Source organism: Eupeodes corollae, chromosome 2 (assembly GCF_945859685.1).
Source record: "Eupeodes corollae chromosome 2, idEupCoro1.1, whole genome shotgun sequence".
NCBI lineage: Eukaryota > Metazoa > Arthropoda > Insecta > Diptera > Syrphidae > Eupeodes > Eupeodes corollae.
Window position 1 is genome coordinate 42,761,326 of NC_079148.1, and position 22,118 is coordinate 42,783,443.

A 22,118-nucleotide genomic window follows, 5' to 3' on the forward strand; every position below is an offset into this window, starting at 1 on the left:
ATCCAACTCGTTCGACAAGGTATCTAAAAATCCACCTATCCAAGATAACCTATCCAACACGAGATTGAACGCAGCCAATATTGCCGGAAACGTATTTGTCATCAATTGACTTAACATTGTCATTGTCTCACATTTGACATTTATGACAATTTTTTGGCTGACTAGTGTCATTTTTGAAAGTTAAAGAATCTAACAATTCGCAACCGTATTGACAAAGCAGGAAAATTAAATATAAACAAAATTTACTATTCATTCTCCCTTATGGCGTTTTTCCTTTTTAGTTCAGAGCAGAGCTCGAACTGTCAAAAAAATAATTTTGTTTCTTTTTGAGCTCTGATCGTGCTTCAAATTCGTGTTTCTGAACATGTTCAGAGCGCGCTCTGTGAGCTCAGAATAAAATAACTGAGTAAACGGAGTAAAATGCTGAACACAATCAATTTTATATCTGAAAGCCGGCAAATTAAAAAAATCAACGTCAAAACAATAAAAATGGCGGAAGAGTCTGGTCGCTCTAGCGCAGAAGGTATAAGGTTATTTAGAAAAACTAATTGCGTATAGGATTTTTATGAATCAAATTTATTTCAGGCATCAAATGAACCAACGCTATGACTGTTTTTCTTAAATTAATTCAATTAAAGAAAATTTTGAACGTTATCATATTTTTTTTCTATATCGGTAGATTCAGTACCAGGTCTATAATTATGTTTTTATGCATGGCAAGAAGTTCCTGGCACAACATATGAAAGACAATCGGAATTCTTTAAAATTGTTGTTTGAAGTCTTGTCGTAGAATCTCGGCACCACTTCTTCGGCAAAGTTCGCATTTTTATAATTCGCCTTGAATTAATTTTCGCAGTATTCATCTTCATCATCAAAAAACAAACTAAATTCTTCCCTTAAAATATTTGCTTTATCCATTTTAGTTGAACAATAAACTAGTCCTACTTTTCTTGATTAACAAAAATTTTACGTTTGACATTTGACATTTCAAATCATGACAGTTTAGTGCTCAAGTTCTTTCATAATTAAATTAGAGAGCTCTGCTCAGAACTCTACTCTACTCTTTAAGCTCAGACTCTGCTCAGTGCTCAGCTCTGAACTAAAAAAGAAAAAAGCCATTAGACATCAAAATAACTCTGCATTTCTGTTCCTCCCTTTTTGAATCTGCAATAGAAAATTCTTGAGAAATCGAATAATACAAGATTTATTCTCAGATTTCTACAGCAAATGTTTGAAATTTGTATGAGAAATCTATTTTATTTTTATGAGAACACAGACATTTCTGATATCTTACAAATGTAAACTGTCCACATTTTTAGCGAACTGACAATGGCTGAAAGTGACGTTTCCGTCAATAGTATATCGCAAACTTATAAACATCATACTAAACTTGTAGATTTGTGACGTTTTTTTTTATTTAAAGATTTGACATCCTCTAGTTAAAAAAAATACGTTTCAATTTAAGGGGACAGTTAATAGTTTATTTTTGTTTCTGCGTTAAAAAAAAATAAATTTGACATTGACACACTTCAATTAACCACATTGTCTATTTTTAACTTCTTTGTAAACGACCTTCATATAAATATCACTAGCTAGTTGATAAAAAATTCCATTTAAGACCACACTTGATTAGACTTTCTTTATCAAACTTTATACCACAGGCCCAATTAGCAATTAGAACAAAATATTGAGCTCGAACTGCTAAGCTTTTTATAGGTTTTTATGCAAGTGTTCATGTCTTCATGTTTTATACAATACCTAAACCTAAATAAACAATGAATACTACAGTGGCAAACAAGGTAGACATTAGAAACATTATTTCCTATTTTAACTTTATTTATTGGTTTTGAAAACTCTGCTGTACTTTTGAAACTGTTATCTTTTAAAGCTGTAACTTTTTAATATTTGACAAGTAAAAACTGCGTCAGTACTGAAATTTTACAACTACAAAAATGGCGCTACGTACACCACATACGCGACGTAACAATCGCAATTCTGTAAGAAAAGTTTCCTAACCATGTTATTTCTCGAAGGGTTGACCACTAAGATCTTGTGATTTAAACGCGTGAAAGATAAAATCTATGCGAAATATTCCATAACCTTTTCAAGACTTTAAAGATGCAAATCTAGATGCTGTGAAAATGAAATGATGCTCCAATTGTCTCAACTGATAGTTCACCTTTTTGCAATGAAATAGAAATCAATTGATTTTATTTTTTAATTAATCTCTATTTTTAATATCTAAGAAAACCTCTTATCAAACTTTTCTACAACAGACCCAAAAAGCTAAAAGAGAACAAAATATTGACCTCGAACTGCCAAGCTAGGTTCTTATGCAGGTGTACACTGTACATGCCTTTGTATTGTACACAATATACCTAAACTACATAAACTAGAAATCAGCTTTCACTTTTGAAGCTTTCATCTTTTAAAGCTGATTTCAAACCCTCAATTCTTTTCCTTTAAGTCCACGTACAAAATAAAATCTATTCCAATACCTCAAAACATATTAAAGACTCTATTTTTAACTTTATTTTCATATCTTCCGGTAATAAAGACAATATAACCTTAGTTTTTCTTAATCCATAGATTCTTTGTCGGAAATGGATATTTTTTTTTCAAATTGCACCCACTTATTTGATTTACCTAATAACTTCATAAAAAAAGATAATAACACCAAGGTTTAATACCTCCAGAACCATATTTAGCACTAAATGTACCTCACCCAAAAAATATTGCGCATTGCAAAGATGATCATTATTATGACACTTTAACTTCGTAATTCTCGTTTTGTCTTACCTCATCAAAAAACATTACCGACAAAAACAAAACCGAATCTTTATGAAAATATCAACTAATTTAACGAAATATTTGCGCAAATATCGATAAATATCAGATACGTTTTTCTCCTCAAAATCTTCTTCCTCCCATCATCAATATATAGATATATCAATGTAGGTAAAGGTACACAGTATCCCATCTATCTCGAAAGATAATGATAGGTATATTCGTATGATATGTGGAACACCTTTTCAAAAGACTTAACCATAACCACTCTATCTCGGGTTTTTTCTGTTTGAAAAGAACAAATTTTTATCAGTTGATCATCAACGTCTACATGACAAACATCTATTTCCTTATCTCATTTGTGTGCTTATTGTTGATGGTGCTATGTATCAATCGAGAGGCGATCCTACAAATTGTTTCCTGAACTCATTTAATGTGATGAACTTATATGTTCTTATATTTATTTATTCAGAAATTGGACGCATGAACCTTAACTATACGCGTTGGTTGTCGCGGTTGTTTCGTTGTCGCGTCGCGCGGACAAAACTTACGAAGATATCCCCGTATGTCAATATCAAACAGACCAAATGAAACAAGAATTCCAACTTCAAAGAGCATCATCGACACATCCGCTGTCTTTCTTCGTTTCGTAAGGAAGATGACGCGATGACTTCGAAAACGACTCCGACGACGACACATATCAAATCAGCAGGTATCCGTATCTCTTGTAGTTTGCAAACAAATAGTCGATAATGAATAAATGGTACTCATCATCTATACAGATGAAGACGAGCGACACTCCGAGAAATGTTGTTCGAGGTTATCTTATCAAATTGTCAATGAGAGATAGTCTCGTTTATTTGTTTTTCGCAGACTCTTTTTCCAGAAAGGGTATTCCATTTTACTTACAAGATATAGAAACCGAATGTCAAGACATCATCATTTACTCATTAGTGCAACTACGAGTATTTAGTAAATGTATTTAAGAATTCGTTAAGAATCTAATGATAGATATAGGTAGCCTAGACGGTTGGTCAGAATTGGGACGTATAGTCTGCTCCTGATTCGAATAATTTGTGAGTCTATTTGTCTACAGACAATTGACTTCATATTCAGTTTTTCATTGATATCATATCATCCACCCTCATGAAATCCACCTTGATGAAATTGATAAATATCAAATTTTAAATGCCTATTAATAAAAGTTTTCATGATAAAAAATGTTCAAAGCTGTTGTGATAAAAACAAAATGAATAACTAACATTAAAAGTGAGAGAAATCTTGTTAAGTATACCCATACAATTTGAGCCTGTAATAAATAAATGGCCATAATCTGACGTTATAAAGAATTGCTTCGATATTTTGCTTCGCTACAAATAGGTTGCTATTAACCCTTCCTAAATTTATAACTTTGTATATTTTTGGATCTTATTCATATTCATATTCATATATTTATTCGCATACATTTATACAATAAGATTCAATATCTTCTAAGGTAGTATAAACTTAATTATTTAATTTACATGATGTGTTGTAAGTTACAACAACAAAACATAAAGCTAACAAAATTAATTAAAACAAAGAAAATTATAATTATTAAAGAAAAGTTACAATAATACTTAATTATTTGGAAATAAAATTAATTTTAATGACTTAAATTGAGTAGGGAAATAATGAGAGAGAAAAAGGATATAAGTTATAGAAAGGAAAAAACAAAAGAAGAAAAAGAAAAAAGAAAATCATCACTATGTTAATGTCTCCAAGTTCTCCTTGAGTTTAATCCCGAACAACTCAGTACTGCATATCGTCCTTATTAATCGGGGAAGAGAATTCCACAGACGTATCGCATTTATAAAAAACTGGCGCTCAGATATTAAGATCGCGTAACGTATAGGCCGAATATTTAAAGTTCTACGAGAATGCGAATGACATATCTTATTATGAAGGTAAGGTGGTTGATGAGTTTGCAAAACACTGTGTAGCAGTGTTAACGTTCTAAGCTTATAAAGATATTCAAGAGTAACGCCATATATTTATTTGGAAAATTGGGAAACGTGATCGTACTTTCTTAAACCAAAGATATACCTAGCAATGCTGTTATATGCAACATTAAGCTTATGCTTGTGCTCATAATCACAATTATTGAAAATTTCACAGCCGAAGAGCATAAAGGAAATCAGAAGTGTTTTAGCTAATATGATTCTTGTTTTTAAGGGTGTTATTTTATGATTAGTCCACAGCATACGAAGGCCTCCGTAAACCCTACCAATTGTTAGTCGAATATGGTGATTCCAAGAAAGTGTTTTTGTAAACGTAATTGCTAAGTTTCTTGCTGAATCGGCAAATTCAATTTGATTATTATTTAAGTATATTTTGGGGAAGTCATATGTGTCGATTAACTTTCTTGAAATCACCAAGCATTTAGACTTAAGTGGGTTTATGCAAAGTCCATTTTCCTGAGACCAATTATGAACCAGGGATAATTCCTCATTAACCTCAACTGCTGCATTTTCAAACAAACCCAGGGGTAAGCTTTTCCGTATCTGAACATCATCAGCGTACATATCCACTTGACTGTTTTGCAAGCATGCAGGCAAGTCATTTATATACATGGAAAATAATAGTGGGCCAAGTATTGAACCTGTGGGACTCCTCTGTCCAACATGAGAAGTTCAGACACGCTGCCTTTTGCCACAACTGCCTGAGATCTTCAATCCATGGAAGGAAAAGAGAAGTTAAACTTATTTATTAGCTTACAACAAAGGACATTATGGTTAACCGTGTCAAATGCCTTAGAAAAGTCTAAAAGAACGAGAAAAACAACATTATCAGAGTCAACAGTTTGCCTTATGTTTTCATCAACATTTATAAGAGCCGTTGTACGCTGTGCTTGGGACGAAAACCAGACTGATTTACACATAGCAAATGTTTGTTGTTTAGATATTTTCGTATTTGGGAGTTCATAATCCTTTCCATCACCTTAGAGAGAAATGATAGAATGGCAATAGGTCTAAAATCATTCTGGTTTTTTGAATTGGGTATAATTTTAGTTTGTTTCCAACCAGTTGGAAAAATTCTCGACATAAGGATTGTGTTGAAAAGATGCGTTATATATCTAAGAATATATGGCAGTATAGCTTTAACGAAAACAGGATAAATTTCATCAAGTCCAACTGAATTTGATTTGATTTGTATGCAGCTCTCTAAGACGTCAGCATCATCAACTGGTGAAAAACTGAAACACGGGAAAGAAAACAGACTCTGCTCAATAGATACACTCGCTGTTTCATCAACGACTTCTGGGCATGGAAGAGAGATGAATTTCCTATTGAGATGAATTTCCTTCACACAAATAACCTCAACCTTTGAATTTTCAAATAGGTATTTAAATTCATCAAATTTTGGTAAAATACTTTGGGCAAATATGCAATCCAATACGCTGACTACATAAAACATTAACCATTGTTCGCATTGATCAACTTTGGCTTATAACATCTGTAGGTTCTCTGCATTGCAGTTCACTGGAATCAACCATTCTCAAAAGTTAAGAAAAGGAGGTTCCAAATTAACTTCTTTTCATAAAGGATGCATACACCACTAAAATCATTCGGAAAGTAAAACAATTTGCAGGAAGAAGGATGTTATCACTTTCCAACTCGATTCGTAGTTTACTATTTCGGGAATTTCTTCATTACTTGTATGGTCAGTCTATTCACTTTTCGCGATTTTTAAAATGCGGTACCTCAAGAACTTAAACTTTATTAAGTGAATATTCCCCACAAGCTTATAAAATGTTGCAAACTTGTTTACGAAGTTAGAAGGGTTTCGAAGATCAGCTGAGTTTGTTCCGGTATAGAGAGGAAGATGTGCGTAAGAACTTGATTTGGCACTACCGTTTCCTTTTTTAAGCACGTTTTTAATTAATATTTCACATTTTGATCATCTCACGACCCCAATTTGATAACCATACAAATAAAAAAAAATACATTTGTTTCTTTCTTTTGCACTCTTAAAAGGAGTTACATATCCTGAAACAATTTCTCAAAGACAATAAGTGGATCATTCGAAACGGTTGAAATAAATTGCAAGGTAATAGTTTTGTTTTTGAACATTGTTCGTCACACGAAGTTTTCAAATGTATTATGTCGCTTAATAACAAACACTCAAGTACTTCCGGTGGTACAACCAATCATCTTTTAAAACAGATTGCTTTTTTTATTATTTTATGTTCAAATGGTAGACATGTGCATTCAAGAGGACACAAGCGTGCGTCCACAAGTTTTTCTCAAAACCCGCCTCTGTCTATATCAACTCCTACTCTCACCTCTCCGCGGTGAACATCGGGTGCCTAGTACCTCAACTGGAGATTTGGGCTCCAACCCCAGTGGAAAGTTGTTGGGGGCAGCAAACGAGAGAGGGGGGGATATATATGTACGTGGAATGTTAGGTCCCTTAACAGCAGCCGAACAATTAGCGGAAGCCCTACACTGCTGCAAGGCAGATATTACAGCCATCCAAGAAATGCGATGGGATGGACCGGGCAAACGCAAACTAAAAGACTGCGATATCTACTACGGCGACTGCTACCGAGAACAAAGACAGCGTCTATTTAAGTGTGGATTTGTTGTTGGAACTAGGCTCAGGCAAAAAGTCTTGAGTTTCAACAGTGTGAGCGAGCGCATCACGACAATTCGCATCAAAGCTAAATTCGCCAACATAAGCCTAATATGCGCGCATGCCCCAACAGAGGAGCAAGATGAAGACACCAACGACATATTCTTCGAGCTCTTGGACAAGACATATGAGCAGTGCCCTGAGAAGAGAAGACTTCTTTGGTGGCATAATCGGGAGACACAGCCTGCACGACTATACACCTCCGACAACGGATTCAGGCTGGTCGATTTCGCTGCGGGGCGGGACGTTCTGGTAGCTAGTACGCAGTTCACGCATCTTGATATCCACAAGGGGACATGAAAATCTCCTGATCAATCAACGTCAACGAGATTGACCACATAGCAATCGACGCACGACACTTCTCCAGTATCCAGGATATCCGAACATTCGGAGAGGCCAACATTGACTCGGACCACTACCTCGTTGTAGCCAAGATACGGCTACGGATATCCCGATCCAAGCCAAAACAAGGAAGTACTGTGAGAAGATTCGACGTTAGACGGCTATAATCGCAAGAGACTGCCATGTCCTTTTCCAATCGAGTCTCTAATAACCTCTTAAGGAGTCCTTTGCTGCCTGCATTAAGCATTGAAAACCAGTGGCAACATTGCCTTGCAGCCATCAGAGATGCCGCCTCTGATGTGCTAGGTTTCACACGGCCACCACAGCCAAACCCCTGGTTTGACGACGAATGCCGGCAAGCGCACGCAGCGAAACAAGAGGCATACAGAACGGGGCTGCACAAAAGGACTAGAGCTGCTCACGAGCTCTACGAGCAGAAGAGGAGAGAGGAATACCGGCTTCTTAGACGGAAAAAAAGAGAGCATGAGAAGCGCGGGACCGAGAAGATAGAGGGATGTCACAACAGGAATGAGGTTCGTAAATTTTACCAAAAGGTAAAAAAAAAAACTCCCAAGGCTACCAGCCACGAACCGAAGCCTGTAAAAACGATCAGGGGAACATCGTAGTAGAACCACAGTCAAATTATATAACGGCGATGATGAACCGAATTCCGCTGTAAGGGAGATAGAACCACTAAACCTAGGCGACGCAGATTAACGATTCCGCCTACCCGACCTTGAATAAGTGAAGATAGCTATATCTAAACTTAAGTCAAACAAGGCTGCTGGAGCTGACGGCATCGATGCCGAACTATTCAAAGCAGCAGGCGATGACTTGGTACGGAGCATGCACCAACTCATCTGCAAAATATGGTCGGAAGAAAGCATGCCCGATGAGTGTAATCTCAGCATAGTGTGCCCGATACATAAGAAAGGAGACCCTCTAAACTGCGCCAACTACAGAGGCATCAGTCTCCTTAACATTGCGTATAAGATCCTCTCTGCCGTATTATGTGAACGTCTGAAGCCATTCGTCAACAACCTGGTTGGTCCTTATCAGTGTGGTTTCAGACCAGGAAAGTCCACTATCGCCCAAATATTCACACTACGGCAGATCTTGGAAAAAACCCAGGAACTTCAAATCGATACCCACCACCTCTTTATCGATTTTAAGGCCGCGTATGACAGCATCTATAGGGAAGAGCTCTACCGAGCAATGTCTAGTTTTGGCATCCTTGTCAAACTTATCCGTTTGTGCAGAATGACGATGGAGAATGCACGCTGCTCTATCAAGGTCGGGAAAGATCTTAACGATGCATTTGATGCCAAAAAAGATTTTAGACAAGGCGATGCACTGTCATGCTACTTCTTCAACATCGTTCTGGAAAGAATTGTGCAAAACTCAAGTGTCAACACTAGAGGCACAATCTTCCAAAGGTCCATCCAATTACTCGGATATGCAGATAATATTGACATAATTGGAAGATCAAAGCGGAATGTCAGTGGAGCGTTTTTGAGCATTGCGACGGAAGCTAAGAAGGTGGGTTTAGTGGTCAATGAGGGCAAGACCAAGTATATGCTGTCATCAAAAAAGGACACTGAACGACGACGTCTTGGACAAAACGTCACCATGGACAGCTATAACTTTGAGGTAGTTAAGGACTTTGTCTACCTAGGCTAGCTAGGTCATCAACGCTCCAGCCCGGAAGGTCTTCGAATCCAATCCCGAGGGACGGCACAGTAGAGGAAGACCGCGACTCAGGTGGCGCACCCAGGTGAGAGAGGACCTCAACCAACTTGGCGTGCGAAACTGGAGACAGCTAGCTAGGGATCGAGCTGGCTGGAGACGCATGTTGGTTGAAGCCCAGGTCCGCCCCGGACTGTAGCGCCACCTTAAGTAAGTAAGTAAGTACCTCAGGGTAGTCATTTTGGGCCTCTATCCGTTTCAACTTATTCGTCAATGACATTCGACCTTGTTTATAGTTTGCAAATTTTCTATTGTTCGCAAAGGATTTGAAATTATATTTTTCAGTATCTCCAATTGACGACTGTCTTAAGTTCCAAAAAGTTATAGATGAGTTTTCTCAGTGGTCGAAGAGATTGCTCATTAGTTCTTTCTATAAAGGACATTCTAAATGCATACAAATCTCCGGAATCACTAGCTCATATTCCTTTTTATGTTGCTGAGCGGAATCTAAGAAACAGAAAAGTTCTCTTTTTGATTTCTTATGACAGGACCATATCTCATTGTTTCTCACTTTTTAATTTAATTGACTATGAAGTTGGCGTTTAAATAAGTATTGAAATATGTTTAGAATGTTGTTTTTTTGAATAAATACATTTAAAAAAAATTACAAAGGTTTTTCATGGACCTAGTTAATGCCATCATTCTATAGTTACATCACTTCAAAAATTGTAACTATTCGCTCATAAATTATCGTCTTAATAATACAACTATAGATACCTACCTATCTATCCTATCATAATTGATAATTAACAATAAAAGAAAACAAAACAAAGAAAAGTTCAATAACCATCACCATCATCATCATACCCGTATAGATATTGCATCTGTTATTGCCAGCAATAGGTAATATTTTACGAAATCAAATTTTATAATTGCAATCTAACACGACGCATAAATCTTTCAAGCGTTTGAAAGCTTCGCAAAGATACAATCGACTCGACTAAGACGACGACGACAACGGACGGTGGACGGTGGACGCGCCGCCATCGTGCTGCGCGTAGTATATCCACTGAGTAAGCAAGCACAACAAATTAAAAATAGGTATGTAAGTATCTATATAATGTATCTTTGTTTTTTCGTCTTTCAAATGAATCTATAAACCTACCTACATAACTCATGGAAAAACAACAAAAGAAATCAACAACAACAACCACAACAAAAAACGCAAACAAACCAAAATAAAAACAATAAGAAAAGAGTAAACGTCTTAAAATTGACCTTGTGGTAATTATTATACTAAGCATAGGAACAAGGCGCACTTGTTGTAGGTAAAAATAAAAATTAACTATAGCTAGACATTCATATATACAATACCCATTAAAGTGCAGTCTAATGAAAGTGAAAACTATATTTTTCCCTCCTATAGTATTCGTATATATATTTAGATACATATTAGCATGGCGTGCCAAGATTTTAGTTTCCATGTACCTACATTTAGTATATGACTTAGTAAAAAGACGAAGACGAATGTACATACATTTATGTGCCTACATAAATATTTATGTTTAGATTCCTTTGGTAAGTATGACAATGGTGGAGTTTTAAAATTCTTAAATGTGATTGTTGTTATGAAAGAAGTCTGCAAGGGAGAATTTTAACAAATTAGTTAGATACTTTCGCTTGAATTAGACAAAAAAAAGATAATTTCTTTGGTCAGATTCCTTTAAGACGTTTTGATATAAAACTGATGGATCTCTATAAGCAGGGCTGTGGTTTAAGATAAGTACCAACTAAGAGTGGAGTCTCCTTTATTTTCATAGAATTCAATTCAGTATTAACTTCACTAGTTCATTAGTAGTAATTCAATTCCTATATCCAGTTAAACCGTTTTCCAATAAATGGATTAAATATCTCGCAATTTGAGTTTCTGTCACTTTTGAAGTTGTCATCTTTTGATATTGAAAACCCTGGCATTACTAATTATGGGTATCGAAAATTTCAGCTAAAAAGCATTGAAATTTACAAAAATTTGAAATTTTATAAACGCGAAGACCCACCCTCGTCGTAAAGCCTGGCTGCGATTTTTCTAATATTGTTTTTCATTGTTAATAGCACCTTTTTCTTTACATTTTTATTGGACATCGCTGAAGTACCATAATTCCCAACTCATTTGGTTCAATTTTACTTCAAAACTGGATTCTAATAGGTACCAAAAACCTCACATAAAGCGAAAGAAATAACTACACTTATTTGGCTAACCATCCCCCAAATTAGTAAATGTAAATGTTAACATGAACTTATAGGGATGATAAATTATTATAACCTCAAGGTTACCAAGTCATAGTGGCATAGAGTAAAATCAAAGGGCAGACGAACTGATGTCCATTTAAAAAGAGTCATCCCTGCCAACTGAATTGCTTCTGGAATTATAAAGGGCAATCAATTTGTACTCAAAATAGTGATAAAGGGTGTCCCGCAAGATTTGAATTTGCCGCCATTTGTGCAGTGAAGTGTTGGCAACCCTGAAAAAAAAGCAATTTGACAGCTAACAGTATAGGGTTATTAAAAATGGAGCGTAACACGATAGAACAACGTTTCAAAAATAGTGATAGCTTGGCGGCTGCAGTTCGAAAATTTCATACAAAATATGGTCGGAATAGTGTTTTAACTTCGTCAACTGTGAAGAGATTAATTGAAAAATTCATGGAGACTGGATCCGTTGGAGACGCCAAACACACTGGTCGTCCAAATACAAGCCGTTCAAATGTGAATGTCGAAGCAGTGCGTGAGAGTGTTGCTGACAATCCAGGAACCTCAATTCGACGTCGTCGTGGACATGAATTGCAAATTTCAAGAAACTCTCTACAGCCTATATTCACCAAATATCTGTGTCTTCATGCTTACAAAATTCAATTAACACAACAATTGAAGCCTATTTTTTTTGAAAATGATGCTGGTCAAGCAGTGACTGTTACTGGTGCTCGATATCGCGACATGATTACACAGTTCATTCTGCCAAAATTGGATGATATTGATGTATCCAATATGTGGTTTCAACAAGACGGTGCCACATGTCATACAGCCCGTGAAACAATTCAATTATTGCATGAGACATTTCCAGGTCCTGTACTCTCTCGTTTCGGTGATCAAAATTCGCCTCCTAGATCGTGTGATTTAACACCATTAGACTTCTTTTCATGGGGTTATTTGAAATCACAAGTCTATGTCAACAAGCCCACAACCACCCGTGCATTAAAGGAGGAGATTCAACGCTCCATCAACGAAATTCAGCCACATTTATGCAGAATGGTCATGGAAAATTTCAACAAAAGAGTGCGCATGTGCATGCAAAGCCATTGGCCATGGAGGCCATTTGTCAGATGTGTTATTCCATACATAACCCTATCCTATGTACTTTACAAGTCAATAAAAATATAACTATCAAAAGACTAAAAACTACGTTTTCTATTTAATTCAAATCCTGCGTTAATTTTGGGACACCCTATAATGATTGAAAAGAATGGGTAAGATAATTTGTATTTTATATTGAAAAATTACACGTGTGATTTTCAATCTGGCAATACTTTTTTCTGAGTTGGTCTTTTTGACAGATGTCACTTGATTTATGCTAAATTCTTGACCAGAACATTAAATTATATGCGTTTTATTTCTTCTTGAAAACTACAAGTCTAAAAAATCAAAAAATAATTTAAAATAATTTTGTAACTTTCCCCTAATTTTTGGCAAATTTAAAATGTTCTAAAACTTCTCATGTCAAAGAACGTACAGGGCGTTTTAAGAACGAGGAAACTTAAATTAAACACTACTAAAACAACAAATAAATACTATTTTATACTACAACACCAGCCCTGTAAGATGTTAAAATGCAGGCATAAACATTTTGATATAAACATAAACAAAATAATAATTTACAATGAAATGGATGAACAGCACGAAAGTGTTCCCACATTAATTTATACGAGAAGTACTTCGTCATTTTGTCTTTACGATCGTTTAACATTTATGCTTCCATTTGAGTTTGAAAGTGTCAGACACAAGCATCTAATTCAAAAATGTATCACGGCATTCTGTTAAAGGTTTAATTAGTGTTATTAGAATTAATTATATTTACATTGTTTAGAGTACACTTACCTATATACAGGTATGAAGATACTTTCTTGTTATAAAAATTACATAAGAAATAATCAGAAAGATTGGAATTGTATGCTCTTATATTGCCAACTGACTAACAACAGCTGATTTCCGTCATTCCTGGCCCTTGATAAAATCTACACTTGTTTTTGTACAGCCTATGAAGATGACAATTGTAAGTGTTTATTTAATTTTATGTTAAAAGGTGATACAAAACAAAATTTTTACATAAATTTGTTCTAAGAAAATCTATTACAAAAATTGGAAAAGCTGACATGAAGCCATTTGCGTTTTTTTCCAAACCCCTGATTGGGATTTCTATTTATCTCAATTATAATCACTATCACATCAAGAGTACCTCAAGGAAGGCACTTGGCACCACTACTTTTAATCTTAAATAAATACCTTTGGTTTATTTATTTCAAATCAAAAGGGCCAGGAGAGATGTTTACAAATTTATAAGAAATGTTTTAAATAAAATATTGATAAAGTTTATACAGATCTAAGTATAGATTAATTGGTTTCCAGTAAGAGGCTCAAAACTACAATTTGTATCATTCAAATATTGTATACCCTTAAATAAACTACACACCCAATATCATTACTTTTTTATATCCGCAGAGATGAATGGTGATTTCTTTATTTTAAGAACAAAATCATCGCAAGCTTACGATTTTCAGTGTAATTTGAATGAAATTCACATGAAGTTCAAGTTCAATGCCAGTTGAAAGATAAAGAAATAGCTTTACAGTTGTTAAATGTTTAAAATAAATATACTGAATCATACACAATGCGTTGGAATTAAAGTCAAGTTACTGCACAATAGGAGAAAATCATGGACCCATGTTGTGTGTGCGGTGCGTCATCTGTCATATTATGTTCATTGTTTAAGAATTATCTTTTAAGATTCTGTAATTTAAATCTAAACAATTGTTTTATAAACATTAAAAGAGTGTAAGAATCTTGAAAATAATACATACAAACAAATGTCAGTTGACGTTTCTTGACACAAGATTTGACATATTGTATCAATCAGTGTTGTCAGTTCTGTTCGTTTTTGTGTATCACTTATTGAGAAGCCATTTATAACTTCTTACATTTTTAATAATGTCACTTTGACGTTTTGTCTTTTTCGAAAGAAAATGAAATAAATAAAAATATTAATTTTTTCAACGAAAAACATATAAAATTTCTTGCAGCTTTGTGCCAACTAGTATACATTTTATTTGTTTTAAATTGAAATAAGTAAAGGGTGATTTTTTTGAGGTTAGGATTTTCATGCATTAGTATTTGACAGATCACGCTGGATTTCAGACATGGTGTCAAAGAGAAAGATGCTCAGTATGCTTTGACATTTCATTATGAATAGACTTACTAACGAGCAACGCTTGCAAATCATTGAATTTTATTACCAAAATCAGTGTTCGGTTCGAAATGTGTTTCGCGCTTTACGTCCGATTTATGGTCTACATAATCGACCAAGTGAGTAAACAATTAATGCGATTGTGACCAAGTTTCGCACTCAGTTTACTTCATTGGACATTAAACCAGCCACACGAATGCGTACAGAAGAGAATATTGCGTCTGTTTCTGAGAGTGTTGCTGAAGACCGTGAAATGTCGATTCGTCGCCGTTCGCAGCATTTGGGTTTGTGTTATTCGACCACATGGAAGATTTTACGCAAAGATCTTGGTTTAAAACCGTATAAAATACAGCTCGTGCAAGAACTGAAGCCGAACGATCTGCCACAACGTCGAATTTTCAGTAAATGGGCCCTAGAAAAGTTGGCAGAAAATCCGCTTTTTTATCGACAAATTTTGTTCAGCGATGAGGCTCATTTCTGGTTGAATGGCTACGTAAATAAGCAAAATTGCTGCATTTGGAGTGAAGAGCAACCAGAAGCCGTTCAAGAACTGCCCAAGCATTCCGAAAAATGCACTGTTTGGTGTGGTTTGTACGCTGGTGGAATCATTGGACCGTATTTTTTCAAAGATGCTGTTGGACGCAACGTTACGGTGAATGGCGATCGCTATCGTTCAAAGCTAACAAACTTTTTGTTGCCAAAAATGGAAGAACTGAACTTGGATGACATGTGGTTTCAACAAGATGGCGCTACATGCCACACAGCTCGCGATTCTATGGCCATTTTGAGGGAAAACTTCGGAGAACAATTCATCTCAAGGAATGGACCGGTAAGTTGGCCACCAAGATCATGCGATTTGATGCCTTAAGACTATTTTTTGTGGGGCTACGTCAAGTCTAAAGTCTACACAAATAAGCCAGCAACTATTCCAGCTTTGGAAGACAACATTTCCGAAGAAATTCGGGCTATTCCGGCCGAAATGCTCGAAAAAGTTACCCAAAATTGGACTTTCCGAATGGACCACCTAAGACGCAGCCGCGGTCAACATTTAAATGAAATTATTTTCAAAAAGTAAATGTCATGGACCAATCTAACGTTTCAAATAAAGAATCGATGAGATTTTGCAAATTTTATGCGTTTTTTTTTTAAAAAAAGTTCTCAAGCTCTTAAAAAATCACCGTTTACATACATATGTATATTCAAACACATCTGATCAGTGACTATTTAGGAAAACAAACAAACCCATGTACATAAATCTGAGCTTTAAAATAAACACTTTAAACTAAATTCTGTTTATAATTTCAATTTGGTCATTTACTAGCGAGTCAAATGGCTATGGAAGATTCAATTTTAAAATTGTAATTTGACTTTATTCTTTATTGAGTCGAAAGAACTCACTTGTAAATTGGGTCGGAGTGGCTAGGAGCCAAATGACTTGCTCGCGTATGTGGCAATGGGTGAGTTCAAAAATGCAACTAGTTGCACAAGCTATGCCGACAAAATTCATTTAATGCATTTATGAATGAAAAAACTACTGCAAGAATGCGGCAGATATACAATATCAAAAATTAGTTTATAAATGTAATCAAAGCAGCCGCCTATATAAAAGTATGACAGAAAGAATTAAATTTTTTCTTTGAGTTTTGGGTTCTAGTGTATTAACCAAATCCTTTCAAAATGTTCAATAAAAATGTTTTATTAGAACTTATTTTAAATGTTTTCAATCGAACAAATTCATTTATTCATTACTTCATTTCTATGAAGTGTAAATATTAAATTTCAACTTATTATTAACCAATCAATTTATTTTTGCCAAAAATTTAATAATTATTTATAGTGACTGCCATTAATATTCGGTTTTTGTTAATTTTTTTTTACTTCGACTTGGTGTTTAAAAATAAAATATATACAACTATTTCTTGCTTGTGAAAAAAGAATTTATTATTTCTTATTAAATGGTATAATTTTTGGTAACCAAACTAAAAGCTAAACAAAGAAAAAAATAGAAAAGGAACAAAACTTTAAAATAAACATAGTTCATTAGTATTCGGCTTTTTCTAAAAACACAAATGCATAGTTAAGAAATTAATTTTTTAAGAAATGATTTAATATTTTGTCGGATAACCTTGATTGGATATGACTCCTTGAAGTCTTTGAGGCATGTTTTTTTATAATTTTGGAAAGATATTCAACACTAATCTTGTTCCATTCTTCTTGGAGTCGAATTTTAAGTTCACTTATTGAAGTAACGGGTTTTTCACGAACACTTCGATCCAATTCATCCCACAAATTTTCAATTAGGTTTAAGTATGGGGATTGCGCAGGCCTTTGGATAACTTTTGGACAGTTATAGAGTAGCCACTCTCTAAAAACAGGAGCCTTATGTTTCGGATCGTTGTCCTGGTAAAACTTAAAACTGCGCAAAACACCCATTCTCTCAGAACTTTGTCTCAAATTTTCTCTCAAAATTCTCAAATATTGTTCTTTATTCATAATGCCGTCGATGAAAACAAGATTCCCCATGCCTTTGATGGTACGACGAATGGTTGATGCAGATATTTGCTTTTTGCATTCAATTCTGACTTCTTCAACTATTTTTGGGGCACTTAAACGAGGATTAGCGTAAGCCGTTCTTCTTTCGCCGTAAGTTTTTTTGTTTGGCCCAACTGCTTCTTTGGCTCGATTCTTCCTTCTTTTTTCTTGTAAGTTTCACTTTTTTCGTGTTGAATAATCACAAGTTTTCTTGTTTCAAGACTCGAATTTTGACCTTTACGACCCATGTTTTATTTATTGAATAATTCTATAATGTTTGACTTCTAATTACTTTACAAATGTACGCAGAAAACCTACAGCCTAGTTTGGTTTAATTTTACATTAAAAAAAAAAAACAAACCGTTAGTCTTAAGAAATGTCAAAACAAGCAGAAGAAGAAAAAACCGAATATTAATGGAGCGTTTACATTCAGCCTTTATGCGTTTACATCTAATAATCTTAGCGGAGGATGGTCAATGGCGGATAAATTTTGATCAGTTGTAAAGAATATAATCATTCATAAATAAAATAAACAAATACAAAGATTTATAATAATGTTTATAATAGGAAAATATGAAAAAAGAAATTGCATGATAAAAACCGAATATTAATGACACTCACTGTAATTATTTTACCTACACTTCTTTTTCTGATATTTTCCTGCAGAGCGGCATCAGAAATAAAATGACTGCAGGTTTGATCGCATTTCAGCTGTCAAACTGTTTTTTTTTAAGAGAGTTACCGACAGTAGTAATGCAGTGTATTTACATTTTTGAACGCTAATTTTGCATATATCGATGAACTAACCCTATCTTAAGATTTAAGTTTTTAAAATAAATAACCAAATTTAAACGGTAAAACCATAAGTTATGTCACTTTGACATTTTACCAAACTGGGACAAAAAGCCCGGTCAAAACTAAACTGTAGCTTTAGCTTGTGATTCTAGTTTCAACATTGGTGACGTGATAAAAGTAGACTTGCATGTGTCTAAATCTCTCACTATATTAAAACTAAGCTTTACTTTTAACTTATAAGAAGGAATTTCTATTGGATTCAAAGTACAAAGAAAAACTCAATTCGTCTCCTACATCTTCATTTTCACTTCCAATTAACATCTTCTGAGTTCAAAATAGTGGAATTCGCATTTGCAATTCCCATTAGCTAGGTAGCAGTGAAGTTGAGGTTTGAGGGCGGGGATGACGTGTGTGCGTCTTTGTCGTGCGCCCTTATACGTAGGTATAACAACAACAACAAAAAAAAAAAACGAAGTTCTCTTTTGGTTAGCACTTGGCACCATTTGTTGGCAGCAAGTAGCGCACCTTATACCTATACCTATTCCATAACCATATCCCATCGACTTTAACGTCGACATCCGCTGCTGCTTATTTCTTATCTCACCTCACACAGCACAAATTCACCACAAACATGCAAATAAAGAAATAAACAGTAGGAAAGCTACCTACAGAAGTTCAGCTTGCTTCAAATTTCAAGAACCGCAGAATAGCAGATCAATAGGTAGGTACTTTCTTCTTGTTCTTTGTTTTTTGGAGTCTATAGAATACAAAATATATAAAGATACAGTACAGGTAAAGAAACTAGATTCTAATGGTGGTGAATTGTGATTGTAACTTGGGGATTGATTTCTTATGCAGTCTACGAATTGATCTCTCTCTCGCTCTGGCATCTACAAAACATCGTCTTGGTCTTATGTACCAGTTAAGTTACCCTATACATCACACAATATAACACCCAGCCCCAGCCGAGCTGAAGGCCTTTAGACCCAGCAAGCAGCAGCAGTTAAAGAAAAACCAAAAAACGGGAAGGGATACTAAACACATTTCAACCTGAATTTTCTGAGATACAGAATACAGATAAAGATACAGCTACAGATACAGAAAACAAACACAGATACAGATACTCTCAGATAAAACGAACACAAGTGTAATTCTCTGCGTGCACGTCGCACGACGTGTATTGTTGGTGTTGTAATTCATCGGATTCATTGTCGCCATATTCGCCGCATTCGCTTGATCCGTCGTCCGTTGCCGTTCGACTTCGCCGAAAACGTATCGTTCTTGTTGGTTCATTTTACATTCGTCATCGTCATTTCGTTTGGTTATCTCTATCGCCTCGCCCTATATCGGCTCGGTTTAGGTACGGTTGAGCTTGGGATTCAACCAGCGCAACTAGAGCAAGAGCCAGCTCTCAACACAGCATTGAGAAGAGTTCTTCCAGTTTGGTTCATCCGTCACTAGTCTTTCTGATTCTCGTGTGTCGTTCTTGGATTTCTTATAGTCTGTGACGTGTAGGGTTTGAGAATCCAAAAAATATCTACAATCTCATCTTCGTACTTCGTCATAGAGTCATCGCCAATGTGCCTTGCCTCTCTGTCTCTGATAGTACCTTGTGTTGTGCCATGTCAGAGGCTCAGCGTCAGCAGAGCCAGTTTGCCTGTGCCTGTGCCTGTGCCAGTTCCAGTGCCACCCTTGCTGGTTGTTCTTCTTGTGTGTATCTTTTAGTTGTATATTCTCTTCTTATTCATATATGATTATTTTAGAGGGGAAATGTTTTCATTTAAATAGTTGACGTGCGATGGTCTATCACATCAGTTGAATTTCATCTTTCGAACGGTACTGGTGGTACGGTCGATGACGTACGGTTGAAAAGAAAATAAATGTACAAGACACAAATAAAAATACAATAAAACAAAACCCAAGAAAACGGAAACGGAAGCAAAGAAAAAGAGAATCTTATTTTATAACAGTTGTTGGTGCTTGACCGGATGATACTTCTATTTTTTTTTTTTGGATTTTGATTTAAATCAGTTCGTGCGTCGGTACTGTTCGGTTGCAATTTCTTATAAGTGAGAAATATATTTGTACCTCTGTGACTCCATGAAACTTTGCGCGATATGACACGGAAATATAAAAACAATAACAGAAACTTGTGAATATAAATAAATTAAAACATTTTTTAAAAAATACGCCTAAAGGTAATAAAACACAAAAGTTCGAAATTGGATTAAATCTACATACCATTTATCTCAATTCCTTGTCTACATCTTACTTAAACCTACTTAGGTACTTAGCTATCTGTGAATAAAATAAAAGCATAATTTATTGATCATGACTTCAAATACAATCAATTAAATCTTTAATATCTGTTCATAAAGTTTTTAAATGATTTTATTTTGTATGCTGGATATCTTAGTGACATGGATATTAAGTGTTAAGTGGTACTTAAGTAAATTTCTATATTAAGTCTTAACTTAAAATCTTCATCGTGGTGAAATTGTAAAATATTAAAACAATAACAACAATTTTTTAGTGACAATTCAAAATAGTTAACAAATAAAAGTGCTTCCTGAGTGCTAAGAAAAATGAATTCATATCCTGGATATTGCTTGAAAAGACCACGTAATCTTTAAAAACTGATATAAAAGTACCTTACCTACTTATCTATAATTTAAGTACGGAAGTTTCTCATTGGCTTTAAAATTAAATCTTCTTTTTAATGATAAAACTTATCACAATTCATAACTCAATAATAATTTTTAACATACCTATACCAACCTTACCCACCTTCAAATATATATAAGGTATAATAATAAGATTATAAATCGATGATAATATATACATACCGACCTACCTCTGCTATAAATGTACCTAGATACTTATGATGTATATATGTATCTATATTGGGATATGCTTAAATTCTTCTTCAGTTGGTTTTTCTCTTGATAACTCATAAAGCATTAATAAAGAACAATGTTATAATAGGTCAACTTTTCTGCGCATGCAGAGCTGTGGTGAATTCGTGAGAACTAAATAATAAATTATTAAAAATTAGAATTGTGGTGTGTTTTTTTTTTCAACCACATTAACGTTCCAATGATAAATTATTTTATTTTTCTTATGTGTAAATTTATGAGCAATATTTTTATCACATGGAATATAAAGATGTTTAAGTGTCTTAAGCCCTTTTTTCTGATGTAACTTAAGTTCGTTGTTAGATTGAAAATTAGAAATTTACTGTAATTCAACATTACCTACATATATTTTGTTAGCATATAGGTAGAACTTCAAATAATTTGCGAGATTTATCTTCTTTTTTCTTTTAATTGCGGTCCAGATTACATTTTCATATATCTAGCGGTTTGTGTGGTTTTAACAATTTAAATTTAGTTGAAACTTACCACACTTGACATATTTTTTAAAACATTTAACATTGAGGGTAATTCTTGATAACAATGTTTTTTAAATATATGTATCTTTTTTTGTTGATAAAAATGCAAACTAGCGAATTTTAAATTATTAACGAAGAAATTAGAAAATCTAAAAAAATGAACTTTTAAAATAATTAACAAAGACATATACTAAAAAACTGCACTTTGGCGAATTGTCAGACTAAGAGTCTTTAGAAGCTACAATTTATCATAATGGTGCAAATATAGGTAAAAGGTCAATTATTTCAAATAAAAATTGCATTAAAATATTTGTTTGTATTTTATTATAAATAAACAAGTAAGAATGTTATTAAATAAATAATATCAATATAATAGGTACCTACATATGTATGTAC

The 22,118-nt window shown here is 34.5% G+C and overlaps 1 protein-coding gene across 2 annotated transcripts in view; it reads left to right on the forward strand.

Annotated features, from left to right (window-relative positions):
• The window catches only part of LOC129944645 (zinc finger protein 236), a 56,495-nt gene that overhangs the window by 21,774 nt on the left and 12,603 nt on the right, over window positions 1-22,118 (forward strand). Inside the window, exon 1 of one of the 2 annotated variants that reach the window (XM_056054215.1) lies at window positions 19,849-20,529. The exons of the other annotated variant lie outside the window; for it this stretch is intronic. The gene's annotated coding sequence lies outside the window, so the exon portion shown is untranslated. Of the gene's footprint in view, window positions 1-19,848; window positions 20,530-22,118 lie in introns of those variants that run through there. 2 annotated transcript variants of the gene reach the window in all.